This window comes from Mustela nivalis, assembly GCF_964662115.1.
Source record: "Mustela nivalis genome assembly, chromosome: 2".
Taxonomy (NCBI): Eukaryota; Metazoa; Chordata; class Mammalia; order Carnivora; family Mustelidae; genus Mustela; species Mustela nivalis.
The window spans coordinates 174,286,691-174,313,882 of record NC_139021.1 but is presented as its reverse complement, the minus strand read 5'-3'; positions in this window follow the sequence as shown (position 1 = coordinate 174,313,882).

The window sequence follows — 27,192 nt, the reverse complement described above, 5'->3', positions numbered from 1 at the left end:
GACATTATTTTGGGAGGTATATATAAACAATGAGAAAGTTGGTTTTGTTTTTAAGGACCGGAACTGCAGACACGGTTCAGGATCCTGGTTATTTCTGTGGTAGAGGCAGGTGCCTGAAGGGCAGAGGGTCATCAATGATAAACAGATATGGGGAAAGGCGTACTTTTTAGGTCGCGCAGTGAGTTCCCAGGGATTCATCACTGACTTGCACGTCTCATGTTTTTTTTTATATGTGCATTAAATTATAATTTCTAGAAAACCTTTCAGTGCTGAAGCCAGGGCTCAGAGGGGCTGAATAGCTTAGGCAGGTTTACAAAGCTAGTAACTGGTCATGTTGGGGTTTGGACACAATCGGATGCCAAACCCACGCCAACGCCCGAGCTCAGCTGCCTGCTGCGTGTGAGGCTGGCTTCAAGAGCCATGGTGGATATTAGTTGCACGTGTGACAGCGGGACACAAGGAGACAGATAGTGATGACCCACCCCCTCTCCATAAGGAGAGGCTGCCGACACCAGGGGCTGGAAGTCTTCGGGGCGAGGTCGGCGCTGTCCTGTGTTCGTTCATGCTTTGTTCACAGACCCCGATCTGCCTCTGAGTCCCCCACCTGCCTCGTGCCACTGGACACACCGTGACCCCGGCTCACAAAGGACTCGCAGAAATCTGCCTGCACTTGCTTCAAGTTCAGACTCCGGGCAGTTATCACAGATTGGTAGAACAAGGAAGAGAGCCAGAAAGCAGAAAAGTAAGTAAAGCCAATTCCATTTCAGTTCATCGTTCCGGCTCCTAACCCTTCCTAACTGGAATTCCAGGGCCTTGCTTTTGGGCAGCACATCACGATCGCTGGAAGGCCTTCTCCTCTCTGGGGCTTTGTGACACTCGCCCCTGTGAAAGGAGCTGTAAGAGCTATCCCTGCTTATAAATAAAGACAAGTGGCACCCAGAGAGACCGAGCAAACTGCTCAAAGTCAAGGCTGTGTGACCTTGGCTGATCATTTTCCCTCTCTGGGCTTCGACTTCCTCATCTATAAACCAGAAGGGTTGACCCTGCTGATTCATAAGGGGTCTTCCCCTTCTGACAATCTGCAGTTCTCAGGGGGACCAAGCCAAGGGGAAAAAACCCATCCCCCAGTTTTACTGTTTCTTCAGGAAGGAGTGGATCACTCCGGCTCCCCTACACTAGGAAGATACAAGTTCCAAGTAACCAAAAAGCAAAAGGAAAAGACAAGAACATATAAGACGCAGATTTAAATCATCATCATCATCATCATCATCATCCTCCACACTATTTATGACTTGGGTCAAATTCTAGAGAGCCTGAGCAAATAATGTGGGGGTTCTCGTCCCCGGCATGGCTCTGATGGCGAACTGCCTATCACCAAGGGAACACAAAGGAGAGAAGAAACAGAGTCGTGCTGCCGGCTGCATGGCCAGCATCGTGCAAAGACAATGGGCGCTGGTTTAATTTCCCCACCGCCTCCCAAACTGTGCTCAAAGCAAAGTCAGATGTCTTCTTCCCAGAAAGTGGAAGAGGAAAATATCAATCTGTTTCGGGGAAAGTTACGAATTGCGTGTGCCTGGAATCCTTGATATATGACTGTAGCCTGGTGAGCAACAAGTGATTCTTGCTGTTGCATTTGATCTCGGGATGGTAATGTGCTCTCCTGACATCATCCAAATGGAGAATGACTGAGGATGTTTTATATAAGATGGTTGCAAACTTCAAAGGCCACTCTTAACCCTGAACCGCCCCCCACTCCCTCCCTTTCTTCCTGCTTCCCTCCGGGCCCTTCTCTCCCTTCACCCGCCAAATTGTTTCGGGGCCAAAAGTGATTGTAGGACGATCAAGAATCAAGGAACTTGTGGCAGGTGGTACCACCTGTGTTTGGGCAACAGCCTCACGGACGGCATCTGCTCCCCAGTTGTGGAGGGAGGGAGGGGGCCGCGCCTGAGCGGGATTCCCAGACAGCCCAGCCAGCAGCCGGGCCGCCACGGAAGAAGGAGGGTGGGGGCCAGAGTCCCTGCTGCCTTCTGCTTTGAGAGAGACGGAGGAGGGCTCCCTGAGGACCCGAGTTTATCGCACGTAAGGAAACTGAGGCCCCGAGAGACGAACCCGCAGTTCCTCCACACCGAGGGGCAGGCACGGAAGCAGAGCCCAGGCACCTTGACTTCTAGCCCAGAATTCTTCCCCTACACCCGTCTTTGGCTGGATGAGAAAGTCACCCCGGGCATCCTCTCCCTCCCCTGAATTAACAAGAACCTCCGGCTCTCCGGGCCTTCCTCTGTGCCAGGCGCTGTCCTCAGCATTTCACACGCGTTAACTCGTCTTACCATCACATTGACCCAGTGCTTCTCAACTGCAGTGATTTTGTCCCCCAGGGGACATTTTTAGGGTGAGGGGGTGCTAGTGGTAGAGGCCAGGGATGTTGCTGACCACCCAACAATGGGCAGGACAGCTCCTCAAAACGAAGAGTCATCCAGCATAAAAGGTCAGCGGTGCTCTGATTGGGAAGCCCTGTATTAATCCCATGAGACATGTATGTGTACAGTATTATTATTATTATTATTGTTGTAGTAGTCATTGTTGTCTTCATGGTGGTGATCCTGGCCGTTATTCTCATGTTGCAGATGGAGACACAAAGATAAGGGACTTAGTTGCCTGAGGTCACACAGCTCGTAAAGGCAGAGCCAGGATGTCAGCCCAGACAGTCAAACTCCCAGTCAGGACACAAGTTTCCTCTCTCAAATTATGTAGGGAATGTAGGAAGCCAAGTTCATCTAAAAAGTCCCAGAAAATGCAGATCAAGCCAAAGAACCCTTGGCCCTCACCCAAACTCACTTCCCTCCCCAGAGCAACGCTCACTCCCCCGGGAATGTGTGGTCCTTGTCTCTTTCTCTCCCCCCAGCATGTCCCCTGGTCCATTTCTCTCTAGGAGCATGAACACATAAAGCTCCACAGGCCTGCTGTGTGGTTGGAATGTATTTGAATGAAACTATTCTCTACTTACCTTATTCAGCTTGCTTTTTCTCACTTGCCCACCGTCTTCAAAATCATCCCCTATCAGGACATGTAGGCATACATAGGTATACATCATTTTTAAGGAGCAACTTAATATTTCATGGTTTGGATATCATCAGTCCCCTACTCATGGACATTTAGGTGGTTTCCAGTATTTGATTCTTTTTTTTTTTTAAATTTTTTTTTTTAAGATTTTATTTATTTATTTGACAGAGAGAAATTACAAGTACACTGAGAGGCAGGCAGAGAGAGAGAGAGAGAAGGAAGCTGGCTCCCTGCTGAGCAGAGAGCCCGATGTGGGACTCGATCCCAGGACCCTGAGATCATGACCTGAGCCGAAGGCAGCGGCTTAACCCACTGAGCCACCCAGGCGCCCCATCCAGTATTTGATTCTTTGAAGTATAGGTATGGACAGGAGTTAAAAGCAGGGGCTTTGGAATTAAACAAATCTGGATTCAAATTTTGGACTAGTTGTGTGAACTCCAAGGGGTTCCTCAACCTCTCTGAACCTGAGATCCCTTGTCCAGTGGGAATCTCACAGGACTAGTGTTTCAGTTTTCAATGACATTGTATAAAAAGGGATAAATACAGTAGCTGACACATAGGAAGTGTTTAAAAGTGGCAGAATTTACCAGTATTATTACCACGCATCATTACAACATATCACCATCATCATTGTCATTTATATTATTGTTACTATTCCAATTAGTCAGCTGTCTGCCCAAGCCAATTCACCCAGAAATGCTATCAAAAATGCTTTGGGAAAAGTGGGCCAAACGTTGCACTATCCCATGTCCAAAGACTTGGAACATTTTCCCTGAATGAACAGACTCAAAGGGGAAGGTCACCCCTCAAGATCGTGGGGGCTGGAGAGGTTCAGGGTTCTAAGGTAGGTTTCATGCAGACCACTTTCCATCTTCACCAACACAGAAATGCCAGCCTCCATGGGGAGCCTTGACTAATGAGTGTGCACAGATATCAAAATTAGGAGGACAGCTGTGCCAGCTGACCCCTGAGCCAACTAGTGAAGACATGGTACTTGACAAGCCCAGCGTATGACACAGTGTGGTCCTGTGCGGCCAGAAAACCCAATCCAGCACTGGCATCACAGGGAGTGTGCCTACAGGAATGGCTCAGAGGCTGAGGTTGGCCTCCAGCTAAGTTTTATAAACAAGCCTCCATTTAGCTCCCTCTTGGCTGTGCCCCAAATACAGTTCCCCCTATCCCTTGGGAATAGGGGTATGGAGGGACGCTCTTTTTAGGCGCCTGAAGGAATAGGTCCTAAAACAGAAACTTGCCAAGGAGCTTGCAGATTGAGACAATGATGCCAAGAAAAGATCTCCAACTACTTACTGTTGCTCTTGTCTACATCCTAGGTAGAAGGGCAGGGGAACATCAAAGGCCATTTGTAATAAAAACCCATGGTTTCTTTCCCCACTGTTCCTCCGTGAGGGATCTCAGCGAGGACAGACTCTGCCATCTGGCTGGGGAAGTGGGTCATACCAGGGTGGATCCATCTCAGTAGAAGCTCATCTAGAAACAGTGATGGTGCCTAAGCATGAATCGTGACTTGAAATGAGCCAATCAGAGATCTTCATTTTTCCAAACTAGGAGGAGAGGCGGAATAGCTTTTCTTCCTAAGATAATCTGTGGATTTTTCTCTGGAGTCACTGGCCACTGTGGAGGTGTCTGAGAACACAAGACCAGTCCAGAAATGTCCGTGGGGAGGGGAAGAGGTAATCTGACAGCTGTCCAAAGTCCCAGAAGCAACTCCCCCTACCCGGCAATTACCTAAATCAATTGATTTATTTTGTTCAAGCCTGTTTGAGTTGAGTTTCCATTATTTGCAAAAACAAAGGTGCAGGTTCTAAGTTATGCATCAACGAAATCTGCTAAAACAGTGTCACTGCTGATAGGGTCTAGGTGGGCATGAGTAACACCTCAGTGACTCCTAAGTAAGTCTCATAGGCCAAGAGCTCTGGAAGTCTCGCAGGCCAGGAGCTCCAGAAGACTTCTTCCTGATCACAGAGCTCCTCACAGATCGTTACCATTTGTGATGGAGGTTTGTCCACCCCAAACAAGAACCTGACCCATCCGCCCTTGGCGGTAGGTCATGCACTCCTGCCAGCGTGCTGGATGGGAACCTTCCCGAGTGCTGGCACAGACTTGGGTTCCTGAAGGGGGTTCTGGGGAGAAGGACCCTCCGCTCAGAGCCGGGCTGAGGACAAACACAAAATCTCCAAGAGGAACTGAGTCCTAGGGATGAAGACAGACTCCAGCCAGGGAGAGATAGGGAAGCAACAAGACCCCATAGAACAAAATAGAAATGGAGGGGAAAAAGCATCACCGAGAGCCCCAGGGAGACAGGCCAAAAAGAGTGAGCCTAGAGTCAAGGGGGGACTTGGCAGATCTACTTGGGAGCCAGAGCTCCACAGGTCAGACTTCTGGTTCCCTGCCCTGCACACACTGGCTCTCTCTAGGACACCAGCCATGCCTGGTCACCTGCTAGGCTTGGCCCCCAACCACCTTGTGTGTCTGAATGAAGGATCCATGCATGTTCGGTACACATGCACTTATGTGCACGTGTGTGCAAACAGGAGCATGTGCGTGCACAGGAATTGGGAGGCATCTGAGCTGGGGTTGCTGGATGACCTGCTGTTTTGGCATGTGTGTGCATGAGTGTGTGTGTGCGTGTCTGTGTGTGTGAGGGGCATGACGTTCATAAAGATGGTGGGTGCACGTGGGTGAGCGAGCGCACTCGTGAATGGGGTAGTAGAGGGAACGCGAGCAAGAGATACTTGAGGAGAAGGAGGAAGTGGGTAAAGAGTGGGAAGAGGATATGTCAACACCGTGTGTGTGCGTGTGTGTGCGCCGCACGCGTGCCGGGGTCTGCGCCAGCATGTGACAACACAAGATGTGAAAAAGGAGCCCAACGTGACCCGCGCCCATGAAGGGCTGGAGCATCTCTCTGCCAGGTGCTCCTGGGGGAGATGGGAGTTCAGAGCGGACTGAGCAGCTCGTGGGGAGAAGCCCATCTCCCTCCCTGCCCTTCCCCGGGAGGCAGCGGGCAGCCCCTCTTGTCCTAGAGCCTGAGCTCCGACAGCCAGAAAGGACAGCGACAGGCAGGCCCATCTGAGGCCGTCCCTGGCTGGCAAGCTGCGCACCTTCGACATCCGGCCCAGAGACGCAAATCCCTCCCCACGCGTGTGCCGACACCTCCTGCGGCCAGCGGGCTGCGGCCAGGATCTCGGGCCAGAGACACCCTACTTTGCTTTTCCAGCCCTGAGGCAGCTTCCAGATGCCCAGGAAAGAGGCGGTGAACATATCCTCGAGGACCTTCGAGGTGGCGGTGGATTTTAAGAAGTAAGACAACTACCCACCATGGATGGGCCATACCAGAGACACTGGCGTGTTCCCAGCTCAGCAAGGAGAGTGTGGGGCTCTCGCCGCGTCCGCCAGCCCCATCTCACCGAGGCCAACACCACCAGGAAATCTGAGTCACGAGGTCCCCAGGCACCTTGCTAATGTGAGAGCTGGAACAGGTCTGGCTTTTGTCACATCCTGACTTCTAATTCTGGTTTCCATTCAACACCCATACGCCATGCTTCTCGCCTGTTTGGGTCTCTCTGGTTGTCCATCTTCTCAGGCCTTTTGCACCCGAACCAAAGGATACTCTTCCCCCGCGCAGTTCCCACTGGCCCCAGGACTGACAGGGTCAGTGGCCAGAGGGAGGCAGGCTGCCCTCTGGTTTCACAGGAAGGCTCCTGGGGCAGACCCCCACATCTCCCCAAGCTCTGTGCGTGACCCACAGCCCGAGCCCTTCCTCCCGCCCCGCTGATGAAATCATAGCCTCAATCTGGACCTGTTCATGCCACAAGATAAATTGTCAAAATGTTTTCATCTAATTGGGTCTTTTTCAAGTCAGCTGAAAACCATCAGGCCGGGAGCCAGACGGAGCTGGTGATTAATGAGGGACATTTGGTCGCTTCTTCACATCCATCATGGAGCCCGTTTGGGCGGGAGTGTTCTAGTCCTCTGCCAGGAATGGGTATGTGCAGGCAGATAACTGAGGCCTCTCCTTGCTTCCGTGGGGGGCAAAGTGTGGCCTTTCCCCCCACAGGGCTCCAGAAACACACAGAATTCATAAACTAGAGGGAAAAAAATCACATCTTCAACCCAGCCAAGCCCCACTGACAAGTGAGCCTGGAGTCACGCCTCGATTTCCTCCCCTGATGATCAGAGCCCTTCAAATCAGCCCCACAGGAAGCCTTCGGGGATTTAAAGGCAAGGGGCATCTGAGAGGACACTGAATGGTTTCTGAGGGACGAGGAGGATGAACAATTCAGCATCCTCCCTGTGGTCATATCAACAGTGTCTACGTGTTATTCATTCGCCCAGCAAACATGTACTGAGCACCTACTGTATGCCAGACATCCTTGAGAATGCAAAACAGAACTGGGCCTTCCCCTCGAGAACCTTGCAGATTCGTGAGGGAGGTGGATATTAATCAGTAATGACACCAGCATGTGATCGCAATCTGTGACATGTGCCGTGGAGGTCGGGGGGCTTGGAAATCTTCACCAAGTGCTGAACTAAAGAAAAGATAGGTCACTCAGTAGAGAGTGGGGGGGAAATCTAGGCTCAGGTAACAACATTTACTGGTTACTACTACTAGTACTTGTACATTTGCTAGTTATGTTTTCATTTCTTAATAAATGTGCTATTTTTTGCTACATACAAGTAGTTCAGAGCAAGAAGAGTGCCCAGTAGACAATAGGGGTGCCTCACCTCTCTGTACCATGATCATCCTGAGGTCTGTCTCCCCAACTGCATGGGAGCTCTGAGTTCTGCATACGCACGCGGCCTGACATTGAGCCTGACACGAAGCCTGGAACACAACAGGCATTCAGTTTATTTGTACGGACTGGTGGATAAAATGAACAAAATCTTACTTCTGTTGGCATCCTTGCCCTGACTCCAAACCAGGGCTTCGATGACAGAAAACATCAGTTCATCTGGGGAAGCCGTTCTGCCCACACCTCCCAATGGTACCCTGCCCTGTGTTCTCAGAACCTCAGTGACAGGGTTTGAATGAAGAGGTTCTAAGAGTAGGATAAGTTACTCCAACTCACAATCTTGTAGAGATCCTTCAAATGTTAGCTTGGATAGCCCTTCCTCCAGGAAGCTTTCCCTGATGCTCCAACTACCAGCAGATCTAGCTTCCATGATGCCATTGTCACATGAGTCATGTTTGATCTGATGTGTTGGTTGTGTGTCTACCCCCACCTCTCCTCATCTCCAATAATACCCCTCATGAGTTCCGGGGCCTGTGTGCTTTGTTTGCCATTGAATCTCTAGCACATTGAAGGTGTTCAGTAAATAATGAGTTCATGAACACCATAAGACTGGAGACTAGTTATGATTACGTTCAAAGTTCATTTGCATGCACGTGCAAGTATTTTGGCAAGCAGGAAGATGAAGGAGAAGCATGGGAGACATAGGATTGGCCCTTTGCTCCCTCAAAAGGCCTCCCAGGATAGGCTGCTGGGAACCTTCTGGCAAGTGAGGCCCTTCCAGGCCTAGTAGTCCCCATGCCAGGAGCTGAGAGATAGCAGCTTCTGAGCCCTCACTAGTTGTGTTGGAAAACTAGCTACCTGCTGCCTGCAGGTGCCCGGGCACAGGAAGCAAGAAGACTGTCCACTCCTCAAAGAGAAACTGAACCCGGTCTTTATTCTGAGCTGTTGCTGCGTCTTCCTGGAGTGCACAGACTTGTCAACCAGTGTCAGCAGTGGACTGACTGCCCTCCCTCCACACTGCAAACCTGCCCAGCTGAATAGTCTTGGTTAAAATTTCACACCCATCCTGAAGTCATTCCCAAGACCCGGGATTTGTTTTTCCTGATGATCCTTTTCTTTGATCAGTGAGACTCAGTGAAGTGGAATTTACTGCACAATTTATTTTAGGTAGCTGGGAAGTTGTCTCTCTTCTTAACAGTCCTGGGTCCCTCCTTCCCCAGATTCAAGTGGTTCTCATTCTGGGCCTGGCCCTAGAAGGGGGAGAAGCTGGAGTGTCAAGCAGAAGGGCCTTGCGTTCAGACAATCTGGCTTCTAGTCTTGCCACTGGCCTCTGTCTGCCTTTGTGACCCTGGGCAGGTCATACCTACTCTCAGAGACTCTGTTGTCATATCTGTATTATGGGGTCATGACGCCTGCCTTCTCGGCGTGATTGTGAGACTCGAATCAAACAATGCTTGTGAGAGCCCTTTGCCTCTGCAAACTTGATTTCCTGATGTGAGTTATTATTATTCTGTGTTATTGTTCTGTCTCTTCCAGGGAGAGCAGAATGGTTGCTCCTGCATCCCCAGACTCATTTCCCTTCTCATCTCTGAGATTCCTTTCATACAGGATTTCTCAACTTCAGCTCTGATGACATTTGGGGAATGATAATCCCTCATTATGGAGCTGTCCTGAGCATTGTAGGGTGTTCACATCACACTTTGTCTCTACCCTCCAGATGCCAGTGGCAGATGGACCCCCATCCCCAGGGTTGTGACAACTAAAAGTGTCCCAGATGTCACCAAGTGTTCCCTGGGGGGAGAAAAATCATCCCTGGTCAAGAACCACTACTTTAGTAGGACCCAGTGTTGCCCTTTGACGTGACAGGCTTTATGGAGAGAAGGGGCACAGTGGCTCCAACTGACACTAGTGGTTCTGCTTCCAGTGAGCTGTGAGTGTAGCCAAGTCTCCAGCCTCTCTGGGCCTCAGGACATTGTCTGTGAAAAGATGGCACAAACTGAGGTGCCCTGTAGGGTTTCTTCAGCTGGTGCTAAGTCCTTTTTCCAGAAGCAGATTTATCAGGGTGGGGAAGATGCTGGGAACTTGGTAGGTGGAAGGCACGGGAAAGAAGGGTAGGGAATGGGAGATTCCAGATCGTGAGGACACCATCTTCCCAGAGTCTGGCCCCACGGAGGACCCAACTGTGGGCTCAGAGTTTCTTCACAAGAGAGTAGGGTGTCTATAACCTAATAATGCTAACTGTCGTTACCACCAATAGTCACCAAGCCCCAGTAATGAGCCACTGTGTTGAGCTTTCTGTGTGATTATTTCATCTGGTTTCCACAACCATCCAAATGGCCCTCAGAAGTAGGTATAATTATTGGGAACAGTGGAGACCAGGGGTCAGGCTTATCTTGCCTGCTTGCTGTGTGGCCTAAAGTAAGTCACTTGTCCTCTCTGAGCTCATTCCCTCACCCACAACCTTCTTTCAAATGTGGAGTAAGTGCTAGACACAGGCTATGGGCAAAACGGCATGGTCTCTGCCTTCATGGAATGTACTGTTTGATGTGAGAGAGAGCTGGCAAACAAATACGTAAGTGAGTGAAAGAGACATGGGTAACATGAGAGGGCATAAAGGAGGGAATTACTTTGTGGAATGGTCAAGAGATCTGCTTGTAGAAGGTAACATTTTAAACTGATGTGAGGAAGAAGAAAAAAGGCCAGCCATGAACTCTTGGGGGTCAGACCAGGGGATGGGGTACCTCCTGAAATGGGGAAATGTATCAGTCAGTGTTGCTAAGTTATGATGCTATAACAAACAACCCCGAATCTTAATGTCAACTAATAAAAGCTTATCTATTGTTCATACTATAAGCCCAATCTGGGCTAATGGAGAGGAGGGAAATCCTGTTGATTACAGAATGTTCTGTAATCCTTCTCCACATTTTATGGGTCAGCGATCTCAATACAAATTTCAGGGACTTTTCTGCAGTGGGGGAAGAACAGAGCAGTGCCCCCAGGCTGGCAATGAAATACTTTGGCTGGGATCACTTCAGCTGGAATCCCAAATGCATGACTTCCATTGGTAATTCATTGGCTAAAACAATTCATAAAGCTCACCAAGCAACAGAGGCCTGGGAAATGTAACTCTCATGCGCTCAGGAGGGAAGCACCAGAAGTCTCTACCTACAGCCTGAATCAGGAAAGGCTTGAAGCCCCTCCCCTCAGCATAGACCACCCTTACAAGTCCCAAAGGGGTGTCTCACTGTGTTTTGAGCATTCCTACACCAACTTTTTAGGTCTTAGGCATGGCATCCCATTCTTCTGCAGGAGCCCAGCACCAAGCCCACCAGCCTGCCACCCCAGAGAGACTCAGAATGTGGAATTTCCACACTTCATCCCTAGCAGCTCCCGGGAGTCCTGCACCTGATCCATGTAAATCAGCCCCTCTGTTTTCAGGAAGAAGAAGCAATTATAGGGCACCTACTGTGTGCCTGGATTCCAATTCTTTCCCCTTGGGAGGATTCAGTGAGGGGAGTGTGCAGAGGAACATGTGAAAATCTCTTGCAAGTCACATGGAAAGCCCTAGATAAGCCTGGTTAAAATGAACTGGAAACAACAGTGGGCATATACTCTCTACAACAACTTTGTGGAGGTATGAATGAGGATGATGATGATGACGACGATGATGATGAAGATGATGGTGATGATGAGGACAGTGATGATGACAATGGTGGTGATGTTGATGATGATGATGACAGTGGTGATGGTGACAAAGATGATAATGAGGATGATGATGGTGATATCAATGGCATTGATGATGACAGTGATGATGATGACAATGATAATGACAATGGTGATGACAGTGGTAATGGTGATGATGATGATGACGATAATGATAATGATAAGGATGACAATGATGACAGTAGTGATGGTGACAGTGGTGATGGCAACACTGGTAATGATGATGACAATGTTTTGTGCCAGAGTTTTACATTCAATATTCCATTTGTCACACAGTCCTATGAGGTAGAATCTATTATCCCTTTTTCAGACTTCTAACTCTATCTCCCTACGGAGTCCAGAACACTCCTGTTGGGTCTTATAGCAAAAAACTACTGTGGGCAAAATTTTAGCCCAAAGACATCTCCTTAGTAGTGACATGTCAGATACATGGTAGGTGTTGAGGCAGCCAGCCCAGTTGGGGGATTTGTGACCTTTTGGACCCACTCAGAAGCTTCCAGCATCCCTTCCTGTTCCTGAAGAATGGGTAGGACTGGTAGGCCGAAGATGACAGCAGAAACAGCATTCAGTCCCTGGGCTCTGCATCAGGAAGTATGGATTCAAATCCCAACTTAATATGTGACAACAGTTCTCCTGAATGAGACTTTCTGGCTCTCACTTTATCCATCTCTGCAATGGGGATAATGTCTACCTCAAAGGTTGGTGGACAAATTAAAGTGGGATGACGAAGAAAACATGCACATAGCAAAATAAAATGAACAAAGAGAGAACCCTGAAGGAAACAGAACACTTTTCCTAATGCAGATCCCTGCACCGATTTGACTGAGCCCCTGTTCCAACTGGGAAGCAATTCTCTCTTGATTCACACATCTGATAAGAAAAGTGGTGCCAATCACAAGCCTTTTTCTGCCATTGATTGGTTCTGTGTTGCTGGAAACTAGGTATGTTGGAAAGGTATGGCTGTGTTGGTGTTAAACCAACACCACGTCATTTCCGTCTGGCTTTGGCATGTTCCTCTTTGGTTCTCCTTGCTGCTCTCTCGCTGAACACAGAATCTGCCCAACCCCTCTAGCGCCTGGCAGTGTCCCACCCTCACTCCAGGACAGAGGCGAGAGGCTACCAGCCCCCTCATCTCAAACTTTTCCTGCATGCTGAGCCTTAATACAGCTGTACCTCACTTAGCTTCTTTCGGTCCCACAAATATACTTGGGGCTATTTTGGAAAGATTTTGCCACAGCAGACTCTGAGTGCTAATGAGTGTGATTTCAGAAGAGAATTTTCCATTAGTAGGTAAGAAAAAAAAGACAAATCGCCTTGAAATCCAATAAGCAATATGGGGCCCTATATTAGGGTTCTCCAGAGAGACAGAACCAATAGTACTAATGTGTGTGTGTGTGTGTGTGTGTGTGTAAAAGAGAAAGAGAGATTCATTGTAGAAATGTTCCCATGATTTTGGAGGCTGAGAAGCCCCATGATCTGCTACCAGCAGACAGAAACCCAGGGAAACCCATGGTGTAGATCCAGCACAAACCCAAAGTACTGAGAACTAGGAGAGCCAATCTTGTGAGCCCCGATCTGAGTTCAAAGGCCTGAGAACCAGAAGCACTAATGTCCAAGGGCAGGAGAAGTTGGATGTCCCAGCTCGAGCAACAGAGTCGGTTCACCTCTCCACCTTTTTATTCTGCTCCAACCATCCACTGTTGGATGGGGTCCATCCACACTGAGGAGGACAACCTCTTTTACTCATCCATCTCTTCTGGAAACACCCTCACAGATACACCCATAAATAAAGTTTACCAGCTATCTAGACATCACTTAGGCCAATCAAATTGACACCAACAAACCAATCATCAGTCCCTTACCTCCTAACAGTGTCGTATATGCTGAGGTACAATTCTACCCAACGTTCAAGTTCAGAACTAAAGTTGCTTTTTTATTACATGCTCGATTCAACAAATGTGTCTTGGGCACCTGCTATGTGCCAGACTTTGGGCTGGATGATGCTGAGAATACAGCGGGGAAAAGATAGGGCTCCTGCTTTCCTTTATTATCTCCGAAGACTATACATATAATAAAATCTGGCCAAAAAAAGAGAGAGAGAGAGAGAGAGAGAAACGCAGATCCATGGGAAGCAGGAAAGAGGCAATTAGGGTGGGACTTACGGGGCTGCAGACAGCATCCCCCTGCCTGAGTTCAAATCCCATCTCTGCCGTTCACCAGCTGCATGACCAAGGTGATTTAACTCATCTGGGCCTCCCTCCTGGATTTGTACAGGGGACACAAAAATAGCACAGATCCCGCTGGGTGTTGTGATGATTCATGGAGGTAACACACAGAGTACAGTGCCCGCCACATAGTACGTGCTTAATAAAAGTTAGCTATTAAATTATCTCTTCAACGGAGCTAATAATAGGGCTGATTTTGCTGCCAGGGTAAAGAGGAGAAAATTCAAGGCAAGCGCTTTAACACAAGACCTCGCACATGGCAAGCTCTAGCGGACGTTGCTATTTATTCTTACGGCGGTTGTGTTGGCAGCAGGGGTGGAGGAAGGGGAGGGCAGGGCAGACAGGGCCAAACATTAATTAGCTCCCCCTCCTCTCTTTCCGGGTCTCAGGCCCACCGTTTAGCCCCACGCCCCCAGCTGCCAAGTGTGGTCTCGGGCTCCCCGGCCCTGAATCCCCCCGGAAGCTGGAGCAAAGGCGAGGCTGGTTTCGGCCACTCTCCTCTGTTCTCAATCAAATGTGCCGCTTTTCTGCCTGGCTTCACACATTGTAAAAAGCAGCCGAGTGCGGATTGCTCAGTGTCCACACATCGGGCTCCTCCTGACCCTCCGTTCGCCCGCTGATAGCTCCGGAGCCCATTATTGTAATGGATTTGCTGTTGGGAAGAAGAAGGGGTCGTCAGCCTAATAAGCCCCCGCCCCAGCGGGTCTGCTCCCGCAGTCCATCCTCCGCGGCGATTTCCCCTTCACTGATTTGTTTAGCGATTTCCGAAAGACAGATCAGCTCTAAGGAGTGCCCCCAGATATAGGCAAGACACCACCGAAATGGAAGAAGAAACACAACACTTTTTTACAGGAATAATTCAAGCACTTTCCTTTTTTTGGTGAGGGGGGGTGGTCCACCTTCTGAAAACATCGCAATACTGTATTGCTGTTAGGCTTAAAGGGGAGGGTGGGGGGTTGCTAATGAAATGCATAGAAAAGTAAAAACATGTCATGCAAATTGGACACCTTCGGGGATTTTGAAAAACTTGTTTGAACGGCTAATTAAGAAGCTATTAAAAATAATTAATAATAATCTGCTTCTCCAAATTCTTTTCAGCTCAGAAGTTGTAAGCGATGCCATTTTTACTTCGCTTTTTAAAACCTAGAAGCCCAAGTAGCGGGTCCTTCATTTACCTGGAAACATTTTTTCGAAACTTTTAATGATTTTCTGAAGGTAATCCCATTTGTGGGGGTTTTCCTTGGGTTTTCTTTTCCAGCAGGAGCCCGTTGGTGCTGCAGATTGCTCAGAAAACGCAGTCAACGCACCATTGCTGGAGTGACTCTAGAGTCTCACTGGGAGAAAATTGTTGTGAGTTACAGGAAATTAAAAAATTCCTGCAATACCAACCCACTTCTCAAAGTCAATCTGTGGTATCCCAGCATCCACTCGACTCTGAAGTCAGGCCAGAATGATTTTTGAAGAGTAATTTCCAGCCTTATAAAGGGTCACGTATTGTATTGAAGCCATATTTGCTTCTGTGTTTTGTAAATTTCGAACTCATTACTAAACCTTTGTCTCTTATACCCGGTGTCTGGCTCTCACCTCGCTCTCATCCATCTGAGCCTTAAAAATCTAATGAAAAATGCCGAAACACATTTTGCATGTGGAAATGTGATAAAACACAAATTGTTATGAACCCGAGAAGAAACTGGCTTTCGGGGGTGGGGGGAGGGGGCCAGGGGGGGAGGCGGGCACAATTCTGTTCTTCAGAGTCGGCTTACTGCTGTCTCTGCAAGCCCCCAGAAGGGAAGAGGAGAGAACAGGCTTTGCCACTGCACTCTGAGCCCCTGGTCTCTGTCTTTGAGATAAAGCCACAGACTTATCTTCACCTCCTCGAGGTCCCAAACAATCTATGCCCTATGTGCCCAGGTGAGAGACTAGCTGTGTGACAATTTCCTTCTGGAAAGCATAGATCTGAGGTCTCTGTGTTCCCACAGAATGATGTGGGACACCTTGACGTTTTCACAGGGTACCTCCTAGGACAGAAACCCCACAATTGGGCTTCATGATTTGGGCGATATTAAGAAGTTGATAAAAGCTGTGGGACCATCTCTCAAACACACAGATACACACACCGCCTCCCCTCCTCCCTCTCTCTCTCTCTCTCTTTCATTCTTGCTCCCTCACATTTTTAAGGAGTCCACACTATCCACACTAAAATCTTTTGGTGCAGGTAAGCACACCTGAGCTCCCATCACCTGGGTACATGGGAGTCAGCTTGGAGAAATGAAGGAATATGAACTTCGGAGGCGGGGTGACTTAGGTTTGCAACTCAGCTCTGCCATTTCCTAGCTGTGTGCCCTGGGGTAAGTCATTTAACTGCCCTGCAAAATGAAGATGATAATACCTACTTTTCAGATTTGTTCTGAGAGGGCGCCTGGGTGGCTCAGTGGGTTAAGCCGCTGCCTTCGGCTCAGGTCATGATCTCAGGGTCCTGGTATCGAGTCCCACATCTGGCTCTCTTCTCAGCAGGGGGCCTGCTTCCCTTCCTCTCTCTCTGTGATCTCTTCCCTTCCTCTCTCCTACTGTGATCTCTCTCTGTCAAATAAATAAATAAAATCTTAAAAAAAAAAAAAAAAAGATTTGTTCTGAGAATGGGCAAGAGCATGGGCCAAGGGCCTGGGGCTGAACCAGACGCTGGAGGCTGGGCTCTGATTTGGGAAGGGGAGCTAAGTCCACCGAAGAGGGTGCTGGGGAATTACTGCTGAGGGCTGCCTTGAAAACTCTGGGTTCAGAAATGGAACAGCTCCATTCTTGAACACCCAGCCTGACAGCTCCTGATGAAATGTAAATGAGGGGTCTAACAAGCCGGCCATTTGCTTTGGGGGAAAAGGTGTGAGCAGACAATCACAGACAGGGCAGCCATTAGGAGTGAGCACGGTGTCTGAATGGGGCTGGTTTGCAGAGGGGGACCTTGCCTTTCTATTCTAAGGGCAGCCCCAAGGTGAAGCCTGCCCTCTCCTCTCTCTATGAAGATAAGGTCAGCCCTCCTCTGGGCCTTCCCCTGCATCATGATGGCAGCTGAAGAGCCTAGTAACCTTACCGGAAGTAGACAGTCCTGACTCTGGGCGTTAAGCAAGCCCTCCCAGTTCCTGCCTAACATTGAGCAAGCGGAGGAGGCCGGTCTCCCCGCCATCATGAGACCTGCACTCCGCAGCTGTGTCCTGTATAGACACAGTTTCCCTGAGCCCAAAAGCCAAGAGGCCAAGGCCTCTGAGAGACCCTACCAAGGGAGCCTCTCCTAAGAGCACCTGTCTCGCCATAGCTCCCCTCAAATGTAAATTCTCCCGGTTCGGGAGAAGATGTGGCCTTTGAGATAAAGAATTAAGCTAGAGCTGGTGTGCGTGTCCAGGCCCTGGGGACAGAGACGCCATGGAATTCTAGGCTGAGCTCTTGGAGACAGCTGATCACGCAGGGCTCTGAGGAGCAGCTGTTTGGAGCTGGGAGCAAGCCGTCAGGGAGGCTTGCGTGTGGCTCCGCATTTTTCCAGGGCTGGGCGGTGAGAATGCTCCCATTCCAAGTAGTGACCCCAGCCTCCTGCCCAGCGCCCACATCTCAGCCCCGCCAGCATTCTGTGCTCCTTGGCATGGCCCAGAGCTAGACATTCCAGGGGTGCTGTGCTGTGCTGGGAGGAAACTCGGAACACAGTCAGCCCCATCCTTACAGACTCCTCGGGACCAGGAGGGACCCAGGGACCCTGACTGCATTTTCTCAGGGGTATTGTCTGTGGCAGGCAGAGAGTTCTTGAATTTGGGGTGACCCAACGTTGCCTAACATGAAGATAGGCTACAACCAGCTCATTATTTTATACAGTTGTATGCATCTGTCTTCTTTCAAGGCAAGAATTGCAACTTATTTGCCTGTTGCCTCAGCACTTAGCATGAACTGGATGGTTGATACGTTTTTAACATAAATGAGTAAAAGAATTAGTCACTCAGAGAAAAGGCTTGCGGAGTGTCCAGCCTGGGGTCGGGCATGAGCTCAAACTGGTGGCCAGGATGTCCCCATGGCCCCGTGGGCTCCATCCCCAGGAAAAGCCTGGCTGCATGCCAGGCAAGATGGAGTCTGGAGTGGGGAAGGTTCTTCATGGCCCCTCTGAGCCCTTCGATGCCAGAGAGTCCACAGTTTGCTCCGTATCCCTGGGGTGCTGGCTTTGACTGTCCCAGCCAGCCAGGCTCCCGCCTCCTGGGGAACAAATCGACAGACCTTGCTCAGGCCCCGGGGGTGTGCACTGGGCTGTCAGAGCTCGGTCCCTGTCCCCCCTCTCGGCCTCACAAGGCCTGCCCTGCCTCCGCTCACCATTCTTCTCACTCAGACCTCAAATGTTACCTCTTTCCCTGTGCCCCAGGCGGGACGGCCCCAATCCAACAAGCCTTCAGCATGTGATCCGAAAATGTGCTCATTTTGATCTTCCCACCACCTCTGAGCTGCTGCGGAGGAGATGATGGGAACAGAATCCCAGGGGAGCCCTCGGGGCCTAATGCATCACACGTGCTGAGAGAGGCCAGCCTGGGCCGGACATTTGCAGCTCAGCTCCCGGCCCTCCTGGGGCTCCCATTCCCAGCACCTCCGCTGAGCTCGAAGGGGAGGCCTGGTTCCTCCCGGCCAAGGCCAGGAGAAGACCCAGGCCCGTCCTCTCTGTACTGCCCCACGACAGCACATTTTCTGGCAAGTTCCTGGTGGATTTGAACCTGCACTCAGAATGAGCGTCTCTCCCCACTCCCCCGACCCCACTCAGCTCAGGACCGAGAGAGACTTTGAAGACGTTGGCTCCACGGACTCAGCAAACAGCCCTCTGCGGTGTGGGGTTCAAATTCAAAATGATTTTAACCATAATCCACAGACTCTGGTACCACTAAACCAGGTACCTGGCAAAGGCGTTTTAAAGGCACCAGTGGTCACCTGCTGTCAGAAACACAAAGGCACACAAGAAAGAGGCCGTGCAGAGCCCCATGTGAGGATGAAGGCCTGCTTGCGTCAGGCTGGTGGGGGTGGGGGGGGGGTACCCACGGGGCCGGGGGAGGGGGAGGGCGCCAGTTGCAGGGGGCCGGGGGGACAGGGTTAACCACTAGGGGAAGCCGTAGATAAAGTAGAAAAACAAAAACTGTGAAGTAGAAACAGAACAGGCTTTCAGATGAGCCCTAAGAGGCTCATCTGCTGTGTGACCTTAACACCAGTTACCTAAACTCTCGAAGCCCTGTTGCCTCACCCAGAGAGCAGACACCCTTAAGGCTACCTCTTAGCAAAGTCCAGACTTCAGGGCCTGGCCCTGGCAGGGGGATTGAGCGACAGCTGCTGTTCTCACACCCTCAGCCCCCACTGTCCCCTGTGCATTTGGAGCCCATCAAGGGAGATGCAGCGAACCTGGAGCTCAGGGAAGTCTCTGGTTCCTTGAGTGTTCACGGTCCAACCTGTTAAATACAACCCTTAGAGCCCGACAAACCAGAACATTCCCAAGCCCCTGGGAACAAACTTCCTTCCCACTCCCCATTTTAGTTCGTTCGAGGCCCACTTGTCCACCTCCCCGTGACATGGCCGTGCCGGCCGTCAGTGACTGGAAGAGGTCCTTTGGAGGGGCTGTGGAGTCAACTTCCTTCCTGCTGGGGGCTCCCCCTACTCAGGGACTGGGAACCTGGCTGTAACCGGGGGGGCCGGGGGTGGGACCTGGGGCGGGGGTCACGCTCAGAGCCATGTGACAGTCTGAGAACGGTCGAGAGAGGGGGCATCCCAGACCATCTGGGGCAGTCAGAAGACCAGGCCAGACCCCTGATCTACCACGTAGCAGCCATGAGACCTGGTGTGGGCCGTCTCACCTCTTTGGGCCCAGGACACAACCTCATGGGGGTCCCCCAGTGCTCCGTCACGAGCTCTGTACTCAGAACTGAACTCACCCCCTCCCCAGTTCCCCTCACGCCTCTCAGTCTGGGGATTGGCAGTGCCTTCTGCCAACTTGCTAGCCGCCACCCCCCCAGCCCCAATCCTAGTCTCCCCTCAGCCAACCCTGTGCCTAACTTCTCTGACTTTGTTACCTCAGGCTTCTGCTCATCTCCGGAATAGTCCCCTCCTCGTCATGCCCAGCCGCAGCTCGGTCCGGGCTCTTGTCTGCTCCCCAGTACGGGGCCAAAGCCCCACACCGGCCTTCCAGCTTCTGGTGAGGCTGCCTCTGGGCCAGCAGGCACAGAGCCACAGGGTGAGTCCACTCAGAATCAGAACCCGTGAAGATCGGGACGGTAACAAGAGGGAATGCTGTCCAGGGCTTGCCTTGTGCCCAGCCCTGTCCCAAGTCCTTGGGCTCAAATTAGCTCATGGAGGCCTCCCAGCAGCTCTGTCCAGGAAGGACTATCCCTCTCCCTATTTGGCAAATGAGAAAACCAAGGCACCGGGTGGTTATGTGGCACACAGGGCCACACGGAGAGGAGGGCAGAGCTGAGGTAGGAACTCAGGCCAACAGACTCCGACCTCCCCTACCAAATACCCTCCCTAGCAGGACAAACAGGGACTGAGAACATGGCCTTCCCAACCCAGTGCCACCAAGCTCCTCAAAAATGCATTCCTTGCTCTCCCCACACCCAGGGCTGCAGCCGAGCCAGACGCCACCAGGACCATAGCAGAACACAGCAGATGCATCCATACCTCTCAGCCTTTGCACTTGCTGTTCCCTCTGCCTCAAATTACCTTTCCGACTCCCATTCTGTCCCTTTGAGACTCAGTTTTAGAAAGCCTTCCTTGACCTGGCAACACCACTCTGTGCACGGTCCCCTGTGCTGACCCCAGCATCACACCCAGAACACTGTTTGTTTGTTTTTTTTTTTAAGATTTTATTTTATTTTATTTTATTTTATTTTATTTTATTTTATTTTACAGAGGGAGAGAGATCACAAGTAGGCAGAGAGGCAGGCAGAGAGAGAGGGGGAAGCAGGCTCCCTGCTGAGCAGAGAGCCCGACTTGGGGCTCGATCCCAGGACTCTGGGATCATGACCTGAGCCAAAGGCAGAGGCTTAATCCACTGAGGCACCCAAGCGCCCCCAGAACTCTTGTCTTGCAGGTGCCTCTTCATCTGTCTCCTCTATGAAACCATGAGCTTCCAAGAGCAAATACTGTTTTTTTAAATCTCTGTATTGCCGGCATCTTGCATAGGGTATGAACAAATGAGCAGGAGACTTTATCTATTTCCAAATGTAATAGAAATAAAAATTCAAATTGAAGTGTGAATTAGAATCCCAGCTCCCTCACTTACTAGCTGTGTGACATTGTGCAAATACTTGACCTCTCTGAGTCTCGGTTTCCTTATCTATAAAATGCAGGAGACAGCATAACTCCTTCTAAGGGTTGCCCTAAATATCATATGCAACAAATTCAATAAAGTGTCAAGCATATGGTCTTTGCCATTATGTAGAAACTATTATAATGATGATCATTGGCTCACTATGTGATTAATAGGCTATTAGGTGAATAGTATTCACATGCTAGTCCCATCTGCCTGTGCACGTGCTTCCCTGCACCACCCAGGCCACTATTGAGTCCCTTTTCCCCAACAGCTCTAAAAACTCTCTGGCAGGAGTCTCTGAACAGACTCTCCCTTCTGCTCCTCACACAGTCAAGCCCAGAAGCCCTTTCCTACCACAGGACCTTTGCACATGTTATTCCTCTTCCCTTCACGGTTCTCACGGTTGGCTCATGTTAATCTTTTAGGCCTAGGCATGGATGTCACCTTCTTACAGAGTCTTCTCAACCCCTTTGCCTGACCAGATGTCCCTGGGCTCTCTACTCCTCCTCATTGTCCATCTCCACTCTTACCGGTTTCTTCCACAGTACTTTGGAACTGTGTATGTATTTTGTGCATTTGTTCATCCATTTCACATCAGCCTAGAGATGGATGCATTTGTTCATCCATTTCACATCAGCCCAGAGATGGCACAGAGCCTTCATCGTCTTCACTGCTGTGTCCTCTGTGCCCGGCACATGCCCGACCCTTGGTGGAAAGCACAATTAATATATTTTGTTAAAGGTCTTATTTCTACATTTGAGAGAGAGAGAGCACAAGTGGGAGGAGGAGCAGAGGTAGATGGGGAGGGACCAGCAGACTCCCTGCAGAGCGAGGAGCCCAACACAAATTGATCCCTGAATCCCAAGATCATGACCTGAGCCGAAGACGGAGGCTTAACCCACTGAGCCAGGTTTGCTCCCCTCAATAAATAAATACCGAGTAAATGTTGAATTCACCCCATTCTGGAAGATCAGAGAAAAGGTGTGGGAAATTTGCAGGCAAAGCCGCATCCCTGGCAGATGGGAGAGGGACCCTCCCTTTCCCCGAAGCCTCAGCAAGGCCGCACCTGGCTGCCTGCACCCCGCAGCGCTCAGAACCCGCTCACCAGAGACAGATTGGAGGGAGTTCAGAGGAGCAGACCAGGCAGGATTAAGTGGAGGGAGAGGGTGATTTATAGAGAAAGATAAAAGGGCCCAGCTTCCTAAGGCTGGCTGCAGGATTATTTCGATAACAGCATCCAAATGTTGGCAAGGTGTGTGCGCTGGGGGAATGGGATGATTCCTCCGCAAACGGGCAGAGAGTGGCCACCAGAAGAGACACAAAAAAATCTCAGCTGGGTTGATGTCCTGCCTTGGAGCAGGAGCCCAGGGTCAAACTAGGAGCCTTTGGGTGGAAGAAGAAACTTACCTCCTGCCTGGGGCAGTCGGCCACTCACCTTTGAGCACCTCAAGGAGTTTATGCCCCAGAAATCAGGTTTCTTTTGAGAAACCAGAGGATAAAACCTGTTTCCTCAGTAAGACTACTTTGTCAAATATCGGAGAAGGAAGGCACCTCAACCACCTTGTACACCAGCATCGCAAACGGTGTCCTGATGTCTACTCTGGCCGGCCGCAAGTTTGTAAATAAAGTTTTATTGGAAGACAGCCATGCCCAAACACATATTTATATGGCTTCTCACGCACTGTGACTTGGAAGCTGAGTACTTACAACAAAGATAATACGACTGGCAAACCCTAACAGTTCACCTCTGGCCCTTCCCAGACAGTTTGCCGCCCCTGCGCTAGACTCTTGATTCTTAGGTGAAGTGCACACCACTTTGAAAGGGAAAAAAATAATCACAGGGGCCCAACTTTGACTGAAATTATTTTGATTATAGCATTACTTAAATACACACACACACACATAGAGCTAGGTATAAGTGTCTTAGGCTTTTAGCTTTTGTACAACGAGAAAACCAAAGAATGTTCTTGGAGTAAATGCCAACAAAATGACAAAAACGGTAAAATAATAACAAACGGCATGAAGACAATGCAGCTGTCGCTGTCTCTGCTGAAGACACACAGCCCCCCGCAGGACGGGCTGCCCTTGACAAGGCTGCTGAGAAGAGGGCTGCGTGATGACTTAATTCTCCCGCTCCGTTTTCTCTTCTCACTGCTGCAAAAACTTTCATTCACATGGAAGGCCATGACATCTCGGGCGTTTGGTGGCTACAGGTACACAGCCACCTCCGCTCTTTCTTTCATTCGCCCACAAGAATTCAAGTGCATCGTCCTGACTGACCCAGCAGCCTCCTGAACATGCTTAAAACTCAGGCCCAAAAACCTTCTGGCCATACCCATGTAGAAGATGACCAGCTGGCTGAGCTGGAACACTTTATATCTATTATCTTGACTTATGAGTAAGATAAAAATACAATATTTAAAAATATCCCTTACAGATTCTGTCCACTGGTCTGAGAGCCGCAGTATGAAAAGCAGAGATCTAGTTCACCCTTCACCTTTTCCCAAGGGGGACACGGAGTCCCCCAGAAGGGATGTGATTTGCCAAGGTCATAGTGGGAGTTGGGGCCAAAGCCAGGTTTGGAGAGGGAGGTGCCCTGCTTCTCAGCTGACCAGAGCAGAGTTTTGTCCACTGGGGCCCAGAAGGGGTGGCCATGAGGTGTGATGTGACTGTCTTCCTCTGGAGATGGAGAGGGGGGTGTGCCCTCCAGACACGCTGAGCAACATCAGAGACCAGAAACTGGGACGTGGCCACAGGGACCCGCAGGCCAGAGGGCTGGCTGGAATGACTTCCAAGAGCCCCTCCCAGAGTTTTAGAAATGAAAACATCCATGAGACCTCTGCAGCACCAGAAGATCCTCACTTACCCTCAGAGAACATCACTGGGACCCATGTGAGCTCAGAGAGGACTGGACCAGCCAAAGCCAAGAGTCCTCAACTCTGGGGAAGCTCTCGTGCCAGTGGATCATACAGCTGCCACTCAGGCAGCTGGAGGCCAGCAGCTTCCCAAACACAGCTGGGACAGCTTCATCCACTTGGGGACTCCAGCTTCTAGGGGGCCGGGCCTGGACAGAGACATGCGGGCAGGTCCACCCGGCCCAAGGCTTTGCAGGGGTGTAGCCCCTGTTCACACGGCTCATCAAACCCTGGTCTGCCTTTCTCTGCCCTGGGGGGGAATGGCTCTGGCCAGTTAGAGAGGCGGTGAGCAAGTCAACAGCAGCACGCTTCTCAGGGCAGAAAAAAGGAGTGTGTACATACAACTTCTATAGACGCTGAGTATTTGCAGGCTGGGGACTGGTTGGTTCAGACTAAATAAAAAACATGGGAAGAATTCCAGAGCAGCATTCTGCAAGCTTTTGCAGTAAAAGGCCAGATCGAAATATTTTAGGCTTTGCAGACTACATAGGGTCCCTGTCACATATTCTTTAATTTTTTTTTTTTTTTGAAAAATTTTAGAAATGTGGGAGCTGTTCTTAGCTCACATCATGGACAGACACAGGCTACGAGCTGCGTTTGGCATACAGACAGTATTTTGCTGACCTTTGTTCTAGAATTATTACTAAATGTAGGCATTCTCTGGAAGATCCATTTAGTCTTCATAGAACTAGAAATGCCCAGAGAACAGATGAGCTCCGATACACACACACACACACACACACACACACACACACACACACACACAGCGTTTTGTCCATTAGACAAAACACACTCCTTGAAAATAATTCCCACACTTACAAAGCACACATATGCCGTAAAGTTAGCTCAGGGTCAATATGTAACATGCATAGTCACCATGTCTAGGGCTGGGAGGCCAGTGAGTGACTGTTCCTATGGGTGCATAAGGTATTAGACAAGATCAGAGCAGGGAGGAAGAACCTTGCTCATGATCTAGTCTGAAGGTCTCCAAATTATTCCCAGAGCCATGAGGCCTTTAAGGAAGGGCTTCAGAAGGTCACTGCTTCAGGATACCACACTCAAACCAACTAAGCTGCCTCACGTTTACTCTCGTAGGTACTTGATTGCCATTGAAGATTTTGTCTGAAAAAGGGTTTCACGGTAAAAGGGACTAGGTGGGTGTTCAAAAGGAGCACCTAGCCATTTGGCTCATATCTAAAATTTTGGCAAGATTAGCCCACATGCTTGCCTACCCACTGATGCTGAGGAGAGACAGCCATCTTTACCCAGGCCAGAGGCTCCCTGGTTTGCTATAGTCCCCACCCTTCCCTATTGTCTTCTACCAGCCTGTTTCACTAATTAGTTGGACCTGCCTGGCCCCAGAAGCATTTGCATCTGTGACTCCTGCTCAACACTGTCTCAGCTGTCATAACATGAAACTGCTTCCTGAGTTTAGTGAACTCCCCCCCTAGATCCAAAATACCGATCTGCCTATAGCCATCAGGCTCTGTGGGTTTTCGGTCACCCTTGACCGATTCTGATATTTGCTCAATCTTTTAGTTTTATTTATATCCCACTCCATTCCCAAAAGTGTTTCAGACAACTTATAAACATACATATAGCACAATAAAATTTTACAACCGAAATCCACAGGAAGGAAAATCAGACTTGAATGGTAGGATGAGGCCGGAGGAAAGGTTAGGACATGGAAAAACAAGTCGAAAATATCTGCATGAATTTTAATGGTAAACAGAGATTTCTGAGTTAAGATAGCTCATAGAAGCATATGGAACCGTCCTCCCCTAATAGCTGAAGAAATTGATTAAAAAAAAAAAAAAAAAAACCATATGCACACACAGTGATCAAGGAAAAAGGCTCAGCCCAAAGCCTGAAACTTCAAAAGTGTCAGCCAAGGAAAAAAACGAAAAGTTACAGAGGAGAGTGAGATGATTCAGTGCAGCAAGATGTCCAGCCTAACTCTCAACACCCCCAAGAGATATCTGGGGGAGAGGGGCGATGATAGTTAATTTTATGTGTCAACCTGATGGGATCACAGGATGCCCAAATATCTGGTTAAGTATTATTTCTGGGTGTGTCTGTGAGGCTGATTCAGAAGATGTTAGCATTTGAACAGACACAGAAGGAAGTAGATTGCCCTCTTCAGTGTGAATGGTAATCATCTCATCCTCGGAGATTCTAGAGAGGAAAAAAGGTGGAGGAAGGGGGATTTGTGCTCTCGCTCTTTCTCTCGGTCACTTTATCTGCCTATTGAGCTGGAACATTGATTTATCTTCAGGGCTCCTAGTGCTCAGGCCCTGAAGCCAGAACTGCTGTCTACACCATCTGCTCTCCAGGTCTCAGGCCTTCAAATGGCCTTCTCAGGCCTTCCCAGGCCTCCAGCTTGAAGATAACCCACCATACGACTTCCTATCCTCCATAATCACATGAGCAATACCTTAGAATAAATACAGACGTGAGTATAAATCTCCTATTGGTTCTGTTTCTCTGGAGAGCCCTGACTGACACAGGAGCCAACAAAATCCCAGCAGTCCTCCCTCATACCATCAGATCTGGAATGAAGCCTGAGGGAGGATTCACAGCTTTCCCTCCTGGGGAAGGAATAGAAGATGCTGCTGGAAAGAACGAGAAGAAAGTGGGGGTCATGATTAGGGCCGTGACTGACTCTGACCAAAGTGAGGGTGCCAGGGTTCCATGGTAACGAGGGGAAATGATCTAAAGCCAAGGGGACCTCCATGGGAATGGCACACATCCCCCAGCTGGGTGTGGTGAGCCCAAGAGAGGGTATTTAGCAAAACTTCAGAAATGGGAGTCTCTCAGAGACACCTCTTTATTGGAGCTCTTCAGCACAAAAATAGATACGAAACACGATTCCTCAAAATACAGCAAAGGATAGAAACACCCACAAAAAAATCTGTATGCAAATACTTATATTTATAATCATCCAAGATTGGAAATAACTCAAATGTTAATTAATTGCTGAAGAGATAAACAAATTGCAATTCATCCATACCCTGTAATAATGCTCAACAAAAAGTGGAGCAATAATAAATAATAATAGAGCAATAGTAAGTAAAAACTACTGACTCAAGCAAGAAACATGGATGAATCTCAAAAGCATTGTGTTAAGTGAAGGTCACACCCAAAAGGTTTACAACGTATGGTTCTATTTATAGAACATGCTAGAAGAGGGAAAACCATAGGCACAGGAA